General features: G+C 35.0%; 1 protein-coding gene and 1 long non-coding RNA gene across 19 annotated transcripts in view; one reads left to right on the plus strand and one right to left on the minus strand.

The window, feature by feature from the left end:
* The window catches only part of sdk1b (sidekick cell adhesion molecule 1b), a 456,411-nt gene that overhangs the window by 329,047 nt on the left and 106,029 nt on the right, over positions 1-21,335 (minus strand). The gene's annotated exons all lie outside the window — the stretch shown is intronic.
* LOC141384871 (uncharacterized) lies at positions 13,352-18,722 on the plus strand. Its single transcript, XR_015476389.1, has 3 exons — positions 13,352-15,976; positions 16,120-16,997; positions 17,106-18,722. It is a non-coding gene; the product is annotated as an uncharacterized LOC141384871 (long non-coding RNA).

A 21,335-nucleotide genomic window follows, 5' to 3' on the forward strand; every position in this document is an offset into this window, starting at 1 on the left:
AATACTCTATCTTCATTTTGTAAAATTCCCCCCTTCCACCCCATTTCCTCCTTTTCCTCCCTTTACTCTCGAGAACTACATGATCTCACATCCCCTTATTTGCTTATTGACCGGGCGGAAGACTTGGGCTCAAGTACGTTGGAGCTTAGGGTTCTCTCCCAGCACAGCACGCCAAACCTGCTATAAGCGCTAAGTATATCTGAGTGGAAACTCTTGAAATATAATACTGTATAGCTTCCTATTAAAATAATGAATTTAAAAGATAGATTTATGAGGGGTGTACTTATATATGCCGAGCACTATATAACATATATATATATATATATACAAATTTATAGTACAACATCAAAGGCATCAAGCACATTCTCAGTAAACAAAACTGTTACAAACATTTCCACAAATCACCAACATTACCTACTGAAAGAAAATTGCATGTAAAAAAACTTAATTATGAACTTCTGGATGCAAGAAAATGGAATGAGTCTCCAATATTCTCCAAAGAGCCTATAAACATAAACAAGCAGTCACACACACACACACAAACACACACTCACAAACAAAAGCACCTGGTGGAGAACAGTTTCAATCTCCACCAACATCTGTTCAATGAGCATCATGTCAAAAGAACAAATAAGACTGTGGACCCAAAGACCCTTCACACCCTGCTCAAATACACTCTTTTCTCTCTCAAGACTCATATCAGGATAACACCCAGTCCCAGCAGTTTGTGTGTGTGTGTGTGTGTCTCATCCCGACAGATGATTATGCAGAAGCATCATTCCCAAGACAAATGCTTGCTGTGGGTTTTATTACAGTTATAATGTGTTTTCTCCTCTTAAGCCTTCTTTCTATGCCGTCAGTCTCTTTTCTTTCTTGTCAAGCATCAACTGACTCTCATCCCACACATTTGTGTTCAGCATCGCTAAACATACAGTGCCCTCCACTAATATTGGCACCCTTGGTAGATAAGAGCAAAGAAGACTGGGAAATAAAGTCTTTATAGTTAAACCGTTTGATTTTCTGCTCAAAATATAAACGCAACATGGGTGAGAGTAGAGGCGTCTTTTCTTCAAACCTTTTCAAACAGTTTGTGTTGATGTAGGTGACGCCTGATTGCAGTTTTGGAGTATTTCCGGCCCCAAAAACCCAACTAACTTTTTTAATTCTCCAACTGTGGATTCTTGTACGTTCTTTTGGCCACTCGTCCTTTTCCAAGCTCACTAACTTCCAGATAATTTACCTTTCTTATTAACCACTGAGCCACCATGCCACACAATCTAAAACTATGTTTATCCAAAGAAATGATAAAGCACTGAAAGAGGAAAGTGCAGTGTTTTCCTTTATCTCACTGATATAAATAAATAAATCCAAAGAAGATAACAGATTAAACTGCATCAGTCTAAATTCCCAAGTAAGCAAATAATATGCCAGTAAATAACTGTTAATTTGCTCCAAGCCAAGGCAAATGAATGTTAATAAGTTAGTGTTTATTCATTTGTGCATTGATTCATGTCATGAATATTCATTAAACCCCAATGCCTCGTTTACGCTATTTATCAGTTATTACCACTTTATAATTATTATAAGTGTAAAGAAATGTTTAATGTGTGATAAAGCCTTAAATAATTTTTTTTGTACAATAGAATGTGTTTAATTTGATTTGAGCACTGTACATTTTTACTATGATTTATGGAAGACACTAAAATGTCAACAGTATTCAATTATTCATTCATTCATTTTCTTGTCGGCTTAGTCCCTTTAGTAATCCGGGGTCGCCACAGGGGAATGAACCGCCAACTTATCCAGCACATTTTTTTACACAGCGGATGCCCTTCCAGCCACAACCCATCTCTGGGAAACATCCACACACACACATTCACACACACACTTCACTACCCAATTCACCTGTACCACATGTCTATGGACTGTGGGGGAAACCAGAGCACCTGGTGGAAACCTACGCGAACGCAGGGAGAACATGCAAACTCCACACAGAAACGCCAACTGAGCCGAGAATCGAATCAGCGACCTTCTTGTTGTGAGGCGACAGCACTACCTACTGCGCCACTGCGCAGTATTAATAATACAAGAATATAAAAAATTCAAAACAACTTAATACATTTTGCAAGAAAGAAACACAATATAATAATATTAATACTGTAATGTTTTTGTCTAATCCAGAGATGCCCAAAGAAGGGCTTGCGGGCCAAAGTTGGCCTATGGTAACCTTTGATTTGGCCCACCGTCCTATCTGAAAAGAGGGGGAGAAGAAACGAAAAGGTGGGATGGGAATGTTTGGGTGAATTCCTTAGAGCGAGATTGTGATTTCCAATTTAACGTCACCTTTTGTTTGTTTGTTTGTTTTATTGCTGAGCTGCAAAAAAGCAACCTGAAATTAAAATGTTCAATTAAATGTTGTAAATGTGTAAATACAAATGTGTTGCAAATGGGATTAAGTTTATTCCAGTTTTCTACATTTTCTAGTTACTTTTAAATATTAGTAAATAATATTTATAACATATAATATAATATAAATATAATAAATATTAGCAAATTAAAACTTTCCTCCATGACACCCACGCAACTATCTCTTCCCCCACAATAAAACTCATCCAACCTTCTGTGTGGAGTTTGCATGTTCTCCCCATGTTCACGTGGGTTTCCTCCAGGTTTTCCTCACAAGTCCAAAGACATACGGTACAGGTGAATTGGGTATCTTAAAATTGACCATAGTGTATGAGTGCATGTGTGAATGAGTGTGTATGTGAGTGTGTATGTGTTTCCTAGTGATGGGTTGCAGCTGGAAGGGCATCTGGTGCGTAAAAACATATGCTGGATAAGTTGGTGGTTCAATCCGCTGTGGCTGGACCCCAAAATAATAAAGGGACTAAGCCGAAAAGAAAATGAATGAATAATATAATATATAATTACAATGTATTGAAAGTAATGGACCAAAATTTGAACAACTTGAAAACAGTACAATAATCAAAATGTTGAGTATTTTGTTAAAAAAATTGTAAAATAAACTCTGTCATTAAAACATCAAAATATTTTAATAATATTTAAGATTATTAAAAAAAATATGCATCAGAGAAAAAGTAGATTGCAGCATTTTTATAGGAATACTGTACATTACTTCAACTGTTTTAAATTAAAAAAAAACGTCACATTTAATTCAATGTTATTTGCGATTTGTCTATATTCATTTACTGGAAATTTCTGAGTAATTCATACACCATTTTTATCTAGAGTCATCACAGTCACTAAAAAAACTATTATAATACCCCTGCCAATAGACAATTGGAAATCACTAATCCAATGATATATGATTGCCAACACACCCATACGTTTCATATTCGCTTACTTCATATATCTTTTATTTCTCTTCCATTATAAATGCTCAAAAACACACAATCAAACGTTGCAATTCATCTTGATAGATGTGCTCCCTTTCTCCTTTATCTCTTAAGTGTGTGTGTGTGTGTGTGTGTGCGTGTGCATGTGTGTGTATGTGTGTGTGTGTGTGTGTTTGTCTAAATGAAAGACGTCATTAGTGAAATTCTCTGATTCTTAAGAGGATCTCAGGCTTATGCCTAGTCTCTAATATCGATGTGTGCATCAACCAAAAGTTGCACAATCAACCTCTCAATTCGATGTCTTCATCCACATAAATGCTCATAAATAGCTTCCATCCAGGAGAACGTTGCAGTAAACATACTTAACAAATCGCAAACACATACCCAAACTCAAGTATATAAAACCAAACCAAACATGACAATCACTACATCATCTTGTATGTACCATGATTGAGCTCTTACGTCGAAAGGAGGACAGAGATGTGGCATAAACAAATGAAAGCTATTGTAATTAGTGCGACACTGTAAACACTGTGATTACAATTAGATGCTCTGTAAACAAAGCACTTACCTAATTACTTTACCCAGTCTGCAGGCTCTAGACCAGAAAGGCAAGCAGAGAATAAGCTGCGAAACAGCTGATCTTGGTGGATTAGGTGACAAAATTGTTAATGGAATTTCGGCGGATTAAAATTTGTGAAAAAGTAATTGTGCGGTTTGTGCTGGAAACGTGAATGAGACCTTGCGCGACTTGCGGAGGAGAGGTGTGTAATTGCCTTTAAAAATGAAACATTTCAAAGGAACTGATTATTTTGACTCGGGCACATAATAAACCAGCTAACAAACAGGCACACTGAATTGCTCTGACGTCCGTAGCAAAGCGCTAGCAACTACTTGCAACATTTTAGCATCATGGTTAAGATTTTATCCAAGCACCACTCACATTTGCTTCTAAAAAATGTCATTTTAGTTTTCGTCTTTTCTCAGAATTTTTCACTTTATATCTCACATTTTTAATTTTAGAAGTTTAGCAATTAGCAAAGTTTAGCAATTAGCTAATTTTAGCAAGAAGTAACGTTTAGCAAATAGCTAATTTAGCAAAGCAAAGAAATTATAAGTTTTTATACCTCACAATTCTGAGAAAAATGTTCGATATTATGCTATAGACTAGATGTTAGAACTGCAAAATGTCAACACAGATTGCAAGAAACAAAGTCAAGACTCAAATTCACAACAATTTTACACCTTGACTTCTCCAAAATAGCTGTAAATGTTTTGTTTTTTTTAGTTTAATAGTTAATTTAATTTTAGTTAATTTAACTAATTTGTAGTAAGGAATAGAGTAGAGCTGCACAATATATTATTTCAGCATTGATATCGCAATGTGCGAATCTGCAATAGTCACATTGCAGGGCGTCAAGCAATTTGGATTGAGTTTAAAGCATCTGGACACAAGAAATTACAAAGTTTGGCACTTTAACAAAGATTGTGTTTAATTATACAATCATACCTACAGTATAGTGTTATTTTACATTTGATTATTACATTTCTGTACCTCAATACTTTTAAAACCTAAATCGTTGTTTATTTAATGTTTTGTCTTTGTTCCACTGTTTTCCTCTGTGAATTAGTTTATTTTATTTTGGATATAAATGTTTATGATGATGTACATTTTAAGCAGATTCAGTCCCCTAACAATATCATCCCATATCATAAAAATGTCATCAAAATATTAGTCATCTTGTGAAATTAAATTGACAATATTAGCAAAACATATATTGAGGAAAAACTAAATATTGCAATGTCAGTTTTTTTAACAATATCATGCAGCCCTAGTGCAGTACAGGTGAATTGGTTAAGCTAAAACTGTTCGAAGTGTATGTGTGAATTAGAATGTATGCGTGTTCCCCAGAGATGGGTTGCAGCTGAAAAGGCATCAGCTGTGTAAAACCTATGCTTGGCAGTTTATTCAGCTGTGGTGAACCCAGATTAATGAAGGGACTAACCCAAAAAGAAAATGAATGAATTAACTAATTAATTAATTTTCTTCAAACATAATTGAACAAAAACATGTTTAATTTCTTTTAAAAAGTAAATATATTTTTAAAAATATGCAAAAATGGTCAAATTTGTCATGCAAACAATAGTACAAAAATAAAACTCCCTATATTTTTTCCTTTCCTACAATTCTGATTTACATCTTGCATTTCTCAAAATTGAGGATAAACATTAATGCATGATTAAAAAAAAATAATAATAAATGCAAAATGATATTGTCCTGTACTTGAAGTAATCTTCTATATGTAATCTTTCGGCAGCTAGCTCTCTGCAACTCACACATGGTCGCCCACTGAAGCCAAGCAGGGCTGAACCCGATCAGTACCTGGATGGGAGACCACATGGGACAGCTAGGTTGCTGCTGGAAGTGGTGTTAGTTGGTGTGGGGCCAGCAGAGGGTCTACGAGTCTTACAAAATGACCCAGTATATTGATGGGGACTCTATACTGCTCAGTGAGCGCCGTCTTTTGGATAAGACATTAAACTGAGGTCTCTGTGGTCATTAAAAATCCCAGGATGTCCTTTGAAAAAGAGTAGTGGTTTAACCCCACCATCCAGGCCAAATTTGCCCACTGGCCTCTGCCCATCATGGGTTCCTAACATGACCTCCACATATCATCAATAGATTCAGCCACAATTAGCTTCTCCTCTCCACCAATAAGTTGCTGTGTGGTGTGTGGTCTGACGCAATATGGCTGTTGTCACATCATCCAGGTGGATGCAGGACATTGGTGGGGGATGAGGAGATTCCCACCATTGTGTAAAGTGCTTTGAGTGTCTAGAAAAGCGCTTTATAAATGTAAAGAATTATTATTAACTTTATTGCATGAATATTTTACTTACCCTCAAGTGGATCCAAACCAATTTCTTCTGTTGAACACAAAAAAAAAAGAAAAAAAATTGAAAATCTTTAACCATTTGCTTCCAGAGTTAAAATAAATAAAAAAAATATTCGGAAGTCATTGGTTACTGTTTTCCAGCTTTCTTCAAAATATCTTCTTTATCAAAATATGTTCAACAGAAGAAAGAAAGTCGAACAGGTTTGGAACAGGTGGAGGATGAGTAAACGATGACAGAATTCTGAGTGTTGTGTGAATAATCTCTTTAATAAGTAAGACCTTATTATAGAGTTTCCAAAACAAGAGGACACACATCATATTTAAACTCTGCCACGTTCACTAAAACAATGTGGTTGGCTGCCATAGCCGAGGGCATCCGATGGTGAAGGGTTTCGCCCAAAATACATCAACTACTGAAAAAATGCTCATTACTAAGTGCTAATTGGCTAGTTTTGATATCAAGGGACTCTACATCCCAAATGAATCTCGCTGACTCCTTTGGGCCACATTCACAGCACCTGTGTGCATTTCCAGATAGCAAATTAATTAGGAGCCAGATCAAAGACATGCATTTTTTAGGGTTTAGTAACAGATGGCAGCACTGTGATCATAGACCTTTTAGCGAAATTGCCAAGAAAAAAAAAAAAGAAGAACACACATTTCAATTAACAAACTTCCTTTTTTTAATTTAACCAGGTTTTGCAACTATTGCAGTTTATGCATCAGTATAAATACAGCATTTGTCATTCAAATATATTTACTGAAACAAAGTATTGAAAAAACAAATTCCCCTTGCCTAAAACAGTCAACTCCAGAGTCCAATAATAATGAGATTGCAGAATTGTTGAGGAAAACCATCGACTTCCAATATTGAGTGAAATTGACATGTTTGAGATTCTCTGTGCTCTCCGGAGAGCTGAACTAGAAGCACGGAGATGTCCTAGTTTGGAAGTTCTCAAAAACAAACAGTTGGAGCGTCTCTGAAAGTTTCCCCCCTCCTCCTCCCCTCTCTCTCCACATGCAGGTCCCTGATTCCACAACCACCATCAAAGCCCTCCTGCACAAACTAGTCTCGAGTTGATGGATGGCACAGGAAACAGAAACAAAATTTAAAAAAAAAAAGTAGTAAAGTACATATATAGAAAATATATAATGACTAGATTTCTCATTTTAATTTAGTTTAACCATATTTAAATTTACATTACATAACTTAAATGTTAAAAAATATTAAATAAAAACTAGACACAGATATTATAAAGATGAAAAAAATAAACAGAAACTAAAAAACTTCTTAATAGATTTTGTTTAATTTACTTAAATTTGTAAAAACGAAGAAGTTAACTTAATTCATGTCCTTGTAGAATATATATATATATATATATATATATATATATATATATATATATATATATATATATATATATATATATATATATATATATTCTACAAGGACATGAATTACATATGTGTGTATATATATACATATATATAAATCACCTTTCTTCCCCATTTTGATGCTCAATTTGAACTGCAGCAGATCGTCTTGACCATGTCTACATGCCTAAATGCATTGAGTAGCTGCCATGTGATTGGCTAATAGGAAATTTTTGCAACGAGCATTTGGACAGGTGTACCTAATAAAGTAGCCGGTGAGTACATTTACACACACACACAGTATATATATATATGTGTGTGTGTATATATATATATATATATATATATATATATATATATATATATATATATATATATATATATATATATATACATATATATATACATATATATATATACACACACATATATATATATATACTGTGTGTGTGTGTAAATGTACTCACCGGCTACTTTATTAGGTACACCTGTCCAAATGCTCGTTGCAAAAATTTATATATATATATTTACACAGTATATATAACCCTTACATAAAACCATAAATTTGATACATATTACTAATATATTAATATTAAAATATTCATTTCCCAGTGATGGGTTGCAGCTGGAAGGGCATCCACTGCATTAAATCATAGTGTAAAAGATATGCTGGATAAGTTGGAGGTTCATTCCACTGTGGCGACCCAAGATTAATAAAGGGACTAAGCCGAAAAGAAAATGAATAAATGATAAAATATTCATAGTAATTTTAATATCAATGTGATATTATCAAACCACAAATTTTTCTTATTACACATAAATAATAATAATAATAATAGTAATAATTATTATTATTTTAAATAACACTGTAACATATTTAATTATATTAAGTACATATTATACATTATTAATATTAACATATTATATTTTGCTTTTAAAAACATTTTCTAAACTGTAAAATCCATTACAATTTCCTAAAAAAAAAATAAAAAAAAAAAACTGTAAAAAAAAAACAGTTAAAAAAAACTACTGATGCCACCTTTGGGAATCAGTATGAATACATGACAAATATCTCCATGGGCATAACTGTATATCCAGAAAAACGCTGGAACTAATAGTTATTTTATTCACACCACAGACCACGAAAGGCATATGAAGCAAATAAAAAAATGGCTGACTGGGCATGTACGTGTGCACCAGTGCGAGCAAACTGTACAATAAATACAAGTCGTACATTTCATTATCAGCCAGCCGCACGCCTCATTTAACAAAAATGCTCTCTTTGCGTGGAAAGAAAACTTGCTTCTGTTGCTCACGCTGAAAGGGGGCAAGAAAACAATAGTTTATGCATGCACTGGGACACTGGGACCCCAGGCGGAAGTCTCAATGAATTAATGACACATGATACACGACTCCAACACTTCCTCGTACTATGCAGCTGCCAATTAATTTAAAGCATAATCATGGAATGCATGTACTAAATTAAAAGCACGTGTGTATGTATGTGTATACAAACCATCAAACGCCACAAATCATCAAGAGCACTCCCAGCCTGAGCATATGGTTAATGCATAAGGTGAAGCATGGTGAAAATGAATTCTGATTATCATTATTAGAGCAACACATGTTTATTTAATTGCATTTGTGAATAATAAGGCTGTTCACAAATTGGGCTGCATATAAGTGTATGCTAATTACTAGAGAGGTAATATGAATAAACAGGTGCTTGAAAGACTTAATAGGAAGTGTCTGTGTTTGTGTGTGTGCGCGTGCATGTGTGTGTGATGGTACATCGAACAGCCATAAATATTACGAAAAATGGGCGGTAGGAGTGCGAGCAAGTTGCAGATTCGTTCCTATTATGAAAGCGCAGGTGTGCAAAGCTGCTAATAACTATTCAGTGTCGTATTTTTAGGGTGCTAATATAATTTTAGCTGGATTTCAATGTAGCTGATTTGTTGTTAATGGTCTACATATGTAGTATTTTGTATTATGCAATCCAATATGGCAAACACTAGGGCTGTGCAATTAATCGATAATCCGATTTCGATTTTGGCTTTTAATGATTATGAAAAACCATTAATCGAGATAAACAATAATTCCATCACGTACCGCCCCCTTTCCAGTTGTACACGTGTGAAAACTCCTTGCCTCTGCAAAGCTCAGTTCCACGTAAAAATGACTAAAAGCATGTGCTGTAATATAACTTTTGTAATAATTAAACATCATTCATGTTTTTAAAAGCGCAAAAAAACACATGCTGTTGTGTGTGTGCGCGCGCCGTGCTTAGCCTCGGACAGGTAGCATGTGTGTGTGTTTACGCGCGCACCGCGCTTAGCCTCAGACAGCAGAGCACACACACATCTAACGCGATCTTAACGTGAGCGCTTTAATGGTCAAGTACATGCACATTGTGTGTCAGAGCGCAGTGTTTAGTGATTATTCATATTAACCCTCATTTGTGTAATAAACTAACAAGTTGAGAATCAAAAGACACGTGAAAGAGAAACCATATCAGAGCCGCACTATTCTTAAAGTGACAGCATGCGATATTCCTGCTGCTGCCGACTGTTTTTATTATTAATCAATAATACAATTAAAAAAACGTGAAGATGCTTAAAGCACAGTTTAAACATAACAGATTTAATAACTCATTTCTAATAACTTATTTATTTTATCTTTGCTATGATGACAGCACATTATATTTTACTAGACATTTTTCAAGATACTAGCATTCAGCTTAAAGTGACATTCAAAGGCTTAATTAGGGTTAATAGACAAGCCATTGTATAACAGTAGTTTCTTCTGCAGACAATCAAACATATATATTGCTTAAAGGGGCTAATAATATCAAGCTATTAAAATAGGTTTCAAAATATTCAAACCTGCTTTTATTCTAGCTGAAATAAAACAAATAAGCCTTTCTCCAGAAGAAAAAAAATATTATAGGAAATACTGTAAAAAAAAACCTGTTAAACATCATTTGGGAAATATTTATATATAAAAATAAATTCACAGGAGAATGAATAATTTTAACTTCAACTGATAATCGTTTTGAATAATCGTGATTACAATTATGACCAAAATAATCGTGATTATGATTTTTCCTATAATCGAGCAGCCCTAGCAAACACACATTATGAAAACCCTTACAGTTGAAGTCAGAATTATTAGACCCCATTAATTGTTTTTTTTTTTCTTATTTAAATATTTCCCAAATGATGTTCAACTGAGCAAGCAAATTTTCACAGTATGTCTGATAATATTTTTTCTACTGGAGAAAGTCTTATTTGTTTTATTTCAGCTAGAATAAAAGCAGTTTTTAATTTTTTTTAAAAAACATTTTAAAGGTCAAAATTATTAGCCCCTTTAAGAACAAACCATCATCATTCATACTGCATGAGAAGCACCAATTATTTCAATTAAGTTATATTAGTAAATGTAAAAAGTATCAAAAACAAACACCAAGTAAAAGAAAACTTCTTAACTTTGTTTTCTGATTGCATGTCATTTTATTCAGGATTCTCATAATTGAATCCACAAATCTGCTGCTTTTAAATTTGGCCAATTTTAGATGCCAGCATAATGTTGTTGCCTACTGTCTGAAGCATCCTCCTCATTACCTTGCAATGTTGTTTAGGTAGGCAACTTCACTAGGTTTTAGAACAGAGCAATATTCCTGCTAATTTAAAGAGCCAATCTAATTTGCTGACCTAAACTGATTTTGGTCGACAGAATGCCAATAAATGCCTTACGCTAAAGCCAAAAAGAGCATTTTGCCACGGATGGTATTTATCTGTCTGTGCTCTAATTCATCTAAGAAGACATAAGACTTTCAGATTCGTAGTTATTAGCCATCAAAAACAAACGCCTCTATGTTTTTCTGACTTCAGTTTGACAGCCTTCATTACATTAGCTTTCAATTGGTATTCTGACAGGTTGTCAGAAATGAGCTCAAAAACGCGGAAAAGTAAATTAATGAGAGAACACATTTCAGTGGCACGAGCAAGAACAGTTTGAAGGAGAAAATAAAATGTACAAAAAAAAAAAATCTGTTGGTATTTCCTATCTGACAAATTAATGAAATGGAGAGTTTGTGTGGGTGCATTTTAATGTTGTTAGTGCCTCTGTTGTTTCTTTAAGCAAGTGAGGGCAAAAAGTTTAATTAACACACAATCAAATGTCGGTCTTCTGACACAGCAATTATAAGCATGGATCCTCGATAATTGATTTAATGAAGAAAGAGACAGGACCGTGTGAAGTGATCCATGTTCAATTAATCTCTTTCAGAAAAATGACTAATCGTGGGCTTTTTCAGTCACTGTTTACTGTAGTAGATGCTTAAACAAACAGACCGACATAATAATAGAGAGAAACTGATAGAATGATGAATAGATATAGAAAGACAAAACTACTGAATGGTAAATAGACATATAAGAGATAGACAGATGGATAGATGTATGACAGACAGACAGACAGACAGATGGATAGATAGATAGATAGATAGATAGATAGATAGATAGATAGATAGATAGATAGATAGATAGATAGATAGATAGATAGATAGATAGATAGATAGATAGATAGATAGATAGATAGATAGATAGATAGATAGATAGATAGACAGACATAGAATGACTGACACAGACAGAACGATGGATGGATGGATGGATGGATGGATGGATGGATGGATGGATGGATGGATGGATGGATGGATGGATGGATGGATGGATGGATGGATGGATGGATGGATGGATGGATGGATGGATGGATGGATGGATGGATGGATGGATGGATGGAGACAGACAGATTATAGAATGACAGACAGACAGACAGACAGACAGACAGATAGAAAGACAGATAGACAGACAGACAGACAGACAGACAGACAGACAGACAGACAGACAGACAGACAGACAGACAGACAGACAGACAGACAGACAGATAGATAGATAGATAGATAGATAGATAGATAGATAGATAGATAGATAGATAGATAGATAGATAGATAGATAGATAGATAGATAGATAGATAATGTTCATGATAGATAAAGCGCACATCATGTTAGTGTGTATGTTTATCTTCAGGGGTGGAGCTGGATGGAGGGATGGATGAGAGTGTGGTTGTCTATCAGCCAAAGAGGCACTAACACCTGCTGCTAGGTCCAGTAGCTCTCTCTTTCTCTCTCTGCATTTTACACACACAAAGTCCACTTAATAAAAAAAACGTTTTGAAATGGAACCAATGGACTGATGATAGCCATCTGAGACATCTTCAAGATCTCAAACAAACATGAATAAACATGCAAGAGCCCCTACTCTTTAAGAGCAACTCCAAAATTACCTGTTTGGGCAAGACTGACTTTGAAATGTCTGGCACATCAAATAGGGACTTGGAAACAGGATTTACAGCTCTATATTGTGATGATTTTAATTAAAAAGGGATATTCATCGTCAAAAATTTTGAGGGGGAAAAGACAAGACAACCACAGTCTCACAAAATAATTCCTAAATAGCTAATATTTGGCTGGATTACCTTTATTACAGTTTAGGTAAAAATAAAATAACCCAAAAAAAGAAAGCAATTTCAGAGGCGGCACAGGTTATTACATTTTGCAGAAAGATCACTAAGCTTTTTCCTTTGGAAAAAAGAAAATCCACCAATGCACAATAACATTTATACCATTGAAACAGTGATTTAGAAAGCATCAAGGCACAATTTTTGATTTCATTTAACCTGTGTTGTGCTAGTTACTAAAAAATAGTAACTAATTACAGTTACTAGTAACTTCATTCAGAAAGTAACTCATTTACTTTTTTATGATTACTTACACCAAAAAGTAATTTGCTACTGTTAAAAGTAATTTTAGAGTTACTTTTCCAAAATACATTTTTAATGCTACTATTAATGCCCTTATAATGTCACTTAAGTGCTGGAGAATACACTGTTAACCAGCTTCACAGTTTTAATTAATGTGCATTATTACAACTAAAACACAAGACAAACTTAAATAAAAAGTAATGTTTAAACATTACTTTTTATTTAAGTCAGACCAGCAGCACAAAAGCTAAATTATCACAAGGATATAAACCAGCAGAATAATACAACCCCCGCTCATTATGAAAACATACCTCTATACAATTCTGGAGACCACCAAATACATCCCAGGAGCTACATTTTTTGCAGTTATTGTTTTTCGTGAATCCACCAGAAGCCGCTGTGTATGCTTTTTGAGATTTCAAATTTCCTTCACGAGTGCAATTCGTGCCTGCTGTTCTCATGTAAATCCACCAGAGGTCGCCTGTTAACTAATTGACTGATCAACTGACTCACCCTCCTCCTCCCCTAAACCCAGCCAATTATATTGATTGACCCGCCCACCGACTTTCCTAAACCCAACCAACAATTTTCAAAACCAATCCAATAAAAAAAAAGCCATCGTCTGATTTTTACCACATTCTCACCCTGTTATTTATTTATTTTTTTTTTGCCTTCTGTTTTTCTTACCTGTTTTCTGGAACCATTCTTGCAGAATCTGATATGTATAACAGCTATAAAAATAGGTTTACAATAAAAATAAATAAATCACAGAATTTTTCTGAGCAATACAACATTAAAAATTCAAATAACGTGTTCTGAAATATAACAAAAATGTGTCACTGTGTCAACTAAACGAATCAATTTTGTTATACAGATAACAAATGTGTGCTTATTTATTTAAAACAACAAACATAGTAGTATTAGTAATAGCAATTAATAATAGTAATGTTAATAGTCTCTCGGTTTCTTGTGCATACACTATTGGCCTACCTTGTGCACATTCGCTCTATGGTGCATCGGCCTACCACTCGCTTTACTTTTGTCCAGTCTGGCACATCGTACACAATGTAAACAGAATGTAGGCTAGACTGCAGTCCAAATCAATAATTTACCAAGTTACAAACAAACGCATCATATTGTAACGGTAACGGAGTTAATGTATTTAAAAAGTGATGTGTTACAGTATTAGTTGCTGTCAAAAGTAATGCTGTTACTGTGGTGAAGTTTGTTCCTCACCCCTGTCGCCACTGGCTTGCATGGTTTGTAGAGCTGTGCCTTGATAGATTTGCTCTTCAGTGTTTGGACTCTCAGCAGTGAAAATTAAACCACACTGAACTGAACTAAACTGAATTTCAACTCTGAAAACTGGTTTGACGCTGTTTACATTTATTATAATCTTCTATGTGAAGCTGCTTTGACACAATCTACATTGTAAAAGCACTATAGAAATAAAGATTAATTGATTTACTAGTAACATTGCCCAACACTGATGTTAACTTTAATATCAGTCTTCCTGAAAGACATTTAATTGACAGATACTATACATTTGCACTGCTTCACCTTCGTTCAGTTCCCAATACCCTTGAGATCATCACTCAGCTTATTAATGTAGTTCATTTAGTAAGTCAGCAGTTATTAAGGCAGTAAACTAAGCCATAAATTAAGTAATAAATCAGTAAATTAACAAACTCGCTTTCTCGCTTTCTGCGTCTGAAAACTACAATCAGAGCAATCGCTTTGTGTGTGTTTTCCTCCCTTTTAAGAGGTCAGTTACAATCAAGGTGACCTATTTCTACCGGTTATCTGACAAATTAAAAATGGACGCAACTAAGAAACAAGGTGATATCTGAACTGCAATCTAGAGAAAACAGAACCCAACAAATGCGTGAGCAATTTATTTATGAGCACAGGCACCAATGGTCCAATTTAAATGTAACCTGTTCAATAAAAAGACAAGTTTATAGCTGGATGTTTATAGTATTTCTCACAGCGTAAGTGCATTGCATAATTCTCTGTATGACACATTTAAACCTTGTTGATTGAATTCCCAGCTATATGTGCTTCCTGCGCCAGATTTCTCCATGTATCATGCGGACGCACATCGAAGATGAAGGCTGGCTTGTCATATGAGCCATTTTACAGGTTATTACAAGCTATGATTTTGAGAGCACTAACAATGCATTAAAGCTGTTTAAAGAGCTTTTTACTCGTCAACCCTGCAAATAAAAAACAGCTTACGCTAGCAAACAATTCCTATATTGTAGCAAGCGTGTTTAAAGCGATAGGTCATCCAAAAATAAAAAAAAATATTTCATCAGTTTCTTGCCTTTTTCGATGAATGTTGGTAGCCGTTTGACTTTCGTCATTTTTTTTTTCCTACTTAAGAGTGTCAATGACTACCAGTTTCCAACATTCTTCAAAATGTTTTCTTTTGTCTTCTAGAGAAAGCAGAAACGCATTAGGGTTTGGAGCCACTTGCTGCTTATTAAGTAGTGAGTAGATTTAAAATGTAAGACTTTTAAACTAAAGTCTCATTGTTTTTGACTATTACACTTTACTTTCCATGTATTTTTTGAATATGCAACGATCCCTGCTCACTAGGATTCACAAAAAGTACTAGCCCTCACCGTAAAAAATGCTAGGTTCCACACAATCATCCCAACATAAATAGATTAAGTTAACTTAAGGGTTTTTACAAATTTAGGTGGCTTAAACATAAATCAATTAAGGTATTCCCAAAAAAAAAAACTCAAGAATTGTTCATTCAACTCATTTTAAGTTAGTAGTTTTAACAAGAAGCTAAAATACATTTGTTAGTGCATGCCAGGCCAGTAGAGGGCAATGTGACTTTGTAAAGAAACACTACACACCTGTGAACACACAATCCTGCAATCTACTACTGTTTTTTGGTTGTAAAATAGGCAAATATTTGACTGACTGAACATGTAATACATGTGCATGCATCACAAAATTGTGTTTTGATGTTGTGTGTTTACAGATTATTGTCAAAAACTTGCATTTTGAATCTTTGTTACACATGTGCATACTATAGTAATTACAATTAATTATGCATAATTACAACCCAGGCTCATTCTGAAAACGTACCTCTATACATTTCTGAAGACTGTCAAATACGTCACAGGAGCTACGTTGCTTTGCTATTTTTGTTTCCACGAACCCACGAGGCCGCTGTTGACTGACTGTTTGACTAACTGAATGACTGACTGACTGATTAACTGATAGGGCTACATTTTCAGAATGGGCCTATGCTGCATAATTACATGCAACTATCCCTAAAACTAACCTGAGTTGTAACCCTTAGTCTAAAGTTAGTACATGTGATTAATAATACTACTAACAAGTTAAATTAGTTACGCGCAGTGGTCCCCTACCCCCGGGCTGTGGACTGGTACGGGTCTGTGGATCAATAGGTACAGAGTGCACAAGAAAACATTAATTATTGCCATTTTATTTATTATCTGAGTCTGAATGATCTTTTATTATTTCGAAAAATTACCATATTCTCTCTGTCACATCTCGGTCACTTGAGTGCCAAAATTAACCCCCAAGCAAGCGAAATGAGTAAGAAACAGATGTCTTTGGAAAGTTTCATTGCGAAGGAGAAAAGGCCCAGCGAAGGACTCATGAACTGCCAAGGAATGGATTTGTTGACCCCTTTGTCAACAAATCAGGTGAATCTAACATGTCGGTTCAAGAAAAAGGATCAACTGCTGGAAATCGCAAATGACAGTAGTATTGCGTATTTTTCTTTTTGTGCTTGCGTGCGCATATTAGAAGCAATGAACTCGCGCCTTGCAGGTGAACCTAGTTGAAAACATCGAGCGCACTGCAAGTTACGTGACAAGAACTCACTGATCAGCTTCATACTTTGTATGGAATATACACATTTCGGTAGACTAAATACTTTATCAAACCAAAACACTGCAGGGCTTTTTCATTGTCTCTATAGAGAGTTGCAGCAATGTTTTGTCAGCTTGTCACCCTTGTGAGAAAACAGCTTTGGTCACCTATCAACCTACCACCACCCATTAAACATGAAATTTTGAAACAGAAAAACATTAATATTGTCAACTATTTCAGGAAAGGTCACCAACACATTAAGTCAGGCTGTTCATTAGCTCAATGATAGTTTGAATCCATTGAAACACATTTGCAATTATTCTTACAAACGGTCACTATAAAATGTCAGTCACCTGGGGAAAACTCCCAAAAGAGTGAAATATTACTGAAGGTACTTGCTACTTTCATGATAACTCCACTTTCTTAGTTCAAAATGGTGCTGTCTTTACTGAAGGACGTTTCATTGAGGCTGAAGTTAGGCGTTGAAAATGTTTCCCGGCATATGCTGAAAGCGAAGTGGGTTTATATGCAGGTCAGTCAGGTTCATTTTTTAAGATCGATTTTCTGCTCTAATCCAACTAGTGACAATGTCATTCCAAACCTAGAATAGAAAAAAAAATGACAAAGCCCACCAGAACAACTTTCCATCACTCTCAATCAATGTTAGAGAATCTGAACAAATTTAATTCAGTAAATGTCCTAAAAAATTTATTTAAAAAATAAACCCACAGCAACACAAGGCGATTAAACAGCTGAATTAATTACTTTATAACGACCCGACCCAGAAAACTCATTTTCCGAGGAATAATTTGTTTTCAGCGGATACCAATTAAGCATTGATTGTGCATATTAAGGTCTACGCTTCATCCATTATGCCAGTATCAGTCACCAGCAGACAGAAACACACAAACACACACAGATAGACCTCAGTGGTATCCTTTTCCATATAAATTAATAGGAAATCAAGCATGTATGGTAGTGTTTAGTAAGAGATGCATTTTCAGAATGAAAAAAGGTATTTTGCACTATATCTGAGCTGTTCCTTTCATAAGGGCCACATTAGATATAAAAGTAGACTACTGAATCACCTGAACCCACACTTTGCCATTTGTTTTCATGCACTGACTGCCCTACTAAACTGATCAGAGTTCTCCATCTCTCCTTATTTGATAAAGGGTCCAAATTTAAATGGACAGTTCACCCAAAATATACAAATTCTGTCAATATGTACTCACCATTGACTTCTTCCAAACTGCTTTGAATTGTTTTTCCTTTATTGAACACAAAAAAGAGCCATTTTCAAGAATATGGAAAAACCTGTAACCACCAACTTCCATGGTTTCCAACTTTTGGGCTTAAAGATGCTGTATGTAAGTTTTTGACTCTTCTAAAACATAACCACACCATAACATGTTTGAAGATATTTAGGAAACTTTAGGAACATTCCTGTTTATCTGAAAAACAATGCTGAAGTCAGATATTCTACTTTGAAAATGTGAGTTACATGTCTGTCTTTGTTTCGGTCCCTTTATCCCCCCTAATGCCAGTTTTGCCAATTATCTTTCAGCACCACGAGTTAACTTTGTGGAAAGCAGCATATTTTATTCATTCAGTCAGGAAGGCTTTCAAAGTATACATCTGTGACTGAAATGCGACCTCTGATGGACAGTAGCAGACTCCGAAATGAGACCCAGATTCAGACATGAGATTCCACATCAGGTAGTTATTAATTAGCAAATAATATAAATATTACAAATGTAAACATTAGGTGAGCAGGGTACATTATAGCCTCGTGTCCTAACCACAAGATATGTGATACTGAGGTGAACTATCTGCGGCTGCTTTTTTTAGTATAACATTAAACGTCATGTAAAATGGCATTCAAACTCACGTTATTAGCATTTAACACTAAATAAAGCACATGAGGTTTACCTGAGGTGATCATTGTCAGTTTATCCTGTTGTTCAGTTGCAAGAAATAGAAGCCGTTTCTAAAATATAAGTTTCAGGTGTTGGTTAGAACAAAAACTCCTTTTAATATGGAAAATAGACAATCTATCCTGTGCCATTGCTTTTATTTAGAACACGACTTAAATCAGCCTTTAGGCTCAATACTCAGGCACACTCCTGTTGGTGTGGTCAATCTGGCAACCTGCACTTGTGTGTGTTTTCAAACAGAAATGCTATACCTAGTTCAGGGGTCGGGAATCTTTTTTCAGCAAAGAGCCACTTCACATTTTTTTGCAAATGCCTTTTTTTTATAGAGCCATCGGGGATATAAATTAGGCGTCACATGTTGAGCATGTCCATGTATTAACAAAAGATAACTTATAGAATTTTTTTCTTTTCACCATCAACACTCATGAATGTTGTTTGATTTTACATGCGCAAGGTGACCATAGAAATGTAAGCTGCATGCCCTTTATTGTTGTCACGTTTCAAGTTAATTCACTGCATCGCACACCTGCATTGGTTAAAAAGTCATTTTGTTCTTTTGTTTATTTTGCTGTAAAAATATACAAAAAACAGGTCATTTTAATTGTATTTTCATTAGGAAACTGATTTTAGTAACATTTTTAATTTTTTATTGAAGAGAGACAGCTGGAGAGCTACATATAGGTCAAAGAGCCACATGTGGCCCCCAAGCCATAGGTTCCCTACCCCTGACCTAGTTCAACCACTAGGTGTCAAACTTGCATACTGTGCCTTTATCTCTTGGAGCCATCATCATTCATTCATTCATTCATTCATTCATTCATTCATTCATTTTCTTGTCGGCTTAGTCCCTTTTGGAGCCATCATTTGTTTATCAAAATCTTGCCAAAGTTCTTACCAAAATCTTACCAAGTTTATCAAAAACTTTAAAATGTTTTTGTGTTACATTACTAAAATAAATAAGGATGAATGCCTCTAAATGAGCAAACAAAAATAATTATGCATAAAAGAGTGCAACTATAAATGACATTCTGTAATTTAAATAATTAAAGTAAGCATTTGCAAAACAGATTCCCCAATCAACTAGGAAATCAGACAAACAAGTAGTCTCTTCCAAAACGCCACTGCTTCCAACACTTAAAGCCAAAAGTTGACATCGCTCAAACAAACAGGGCAACATTGAACACATCAAAAACAACGTTTTTACTTTTAGTCCCACATTAGACTTGGATATGAGAATGTTTTATTTTTTACTGCTGACAAAAATGACACACAATGGGCCTCATTCATGAAATATTCATCTGTAAACTGTCATATTCAATTCAGTGCAACAATTTTACCTTCTGTTTGTGTTCAAAAGGCCAGCTAGAGTCAAAGTTTACTTCTCAAAGTTTGTTCATCAGACTCCTGTACTGGGGATTTGCTATCTAATCCTTTATTGCAGCTAGAGGTTTGTTCGGTTTAATTCAACACCATGCAGTAAATAATATCACATTTCCATTCCGGTGACAAACTGTTTACAGCGGTATTGTGTTCAGGCCTGGTGCTTAGAATAAAGTGTGACTCATTTCTGAATATATTCACCATAGAGTCGCACTGCTGATATATATGGGGCTCCAATGCTTGAACCTTCTCGCTGCTTGCCAAAAAGTGGGCCAGCATCCTCACAGGCAACAAACACTGCGTTCGATCAAAACACAACCATAAACAAATATGTAAAAATCTGCTATTAAATTGGAAGATATGCAAGACTGATTGTCTTTGGAGTCGTTCTCATACTGACTTCGTCCAAAAGGCACACGTTGCCCACAGCAGATCTTTGGCTGAGAGGTCATTTGTAAAACATGCCGCTCTCTCCTATTCACTCCAGAAACAAACAAATGACAACAAGATGCCAAAATAGACCACCTCAGACGTTCTGAAGCAAAGAAACGAATCTTCAAAACCATTTTTCCCACCACAAACAAATCATTCAAGATCTTCCGCTGTTTGATGACAGGAAGATCACTGAACAGACATAATAAACTAAATAAATAAACCAGGGAGAATAAATTTTTCTGTGTACACAAAACTTTCAAATAAACCACAATGA

Source organism: Danio rerio, chromosome 1 (assembly GCF_052040795.2).
Source record: "Danio rerio strain M-AB ecotype USA chromosome 1, GRCz13ab, whole genome shotgun sequence".
Lineage (NCBI taxonomy): Eukaryota > Metazoa > Chordata > Actinopteri > Cypriniformes > Danionidae > Danio > Danio rerio.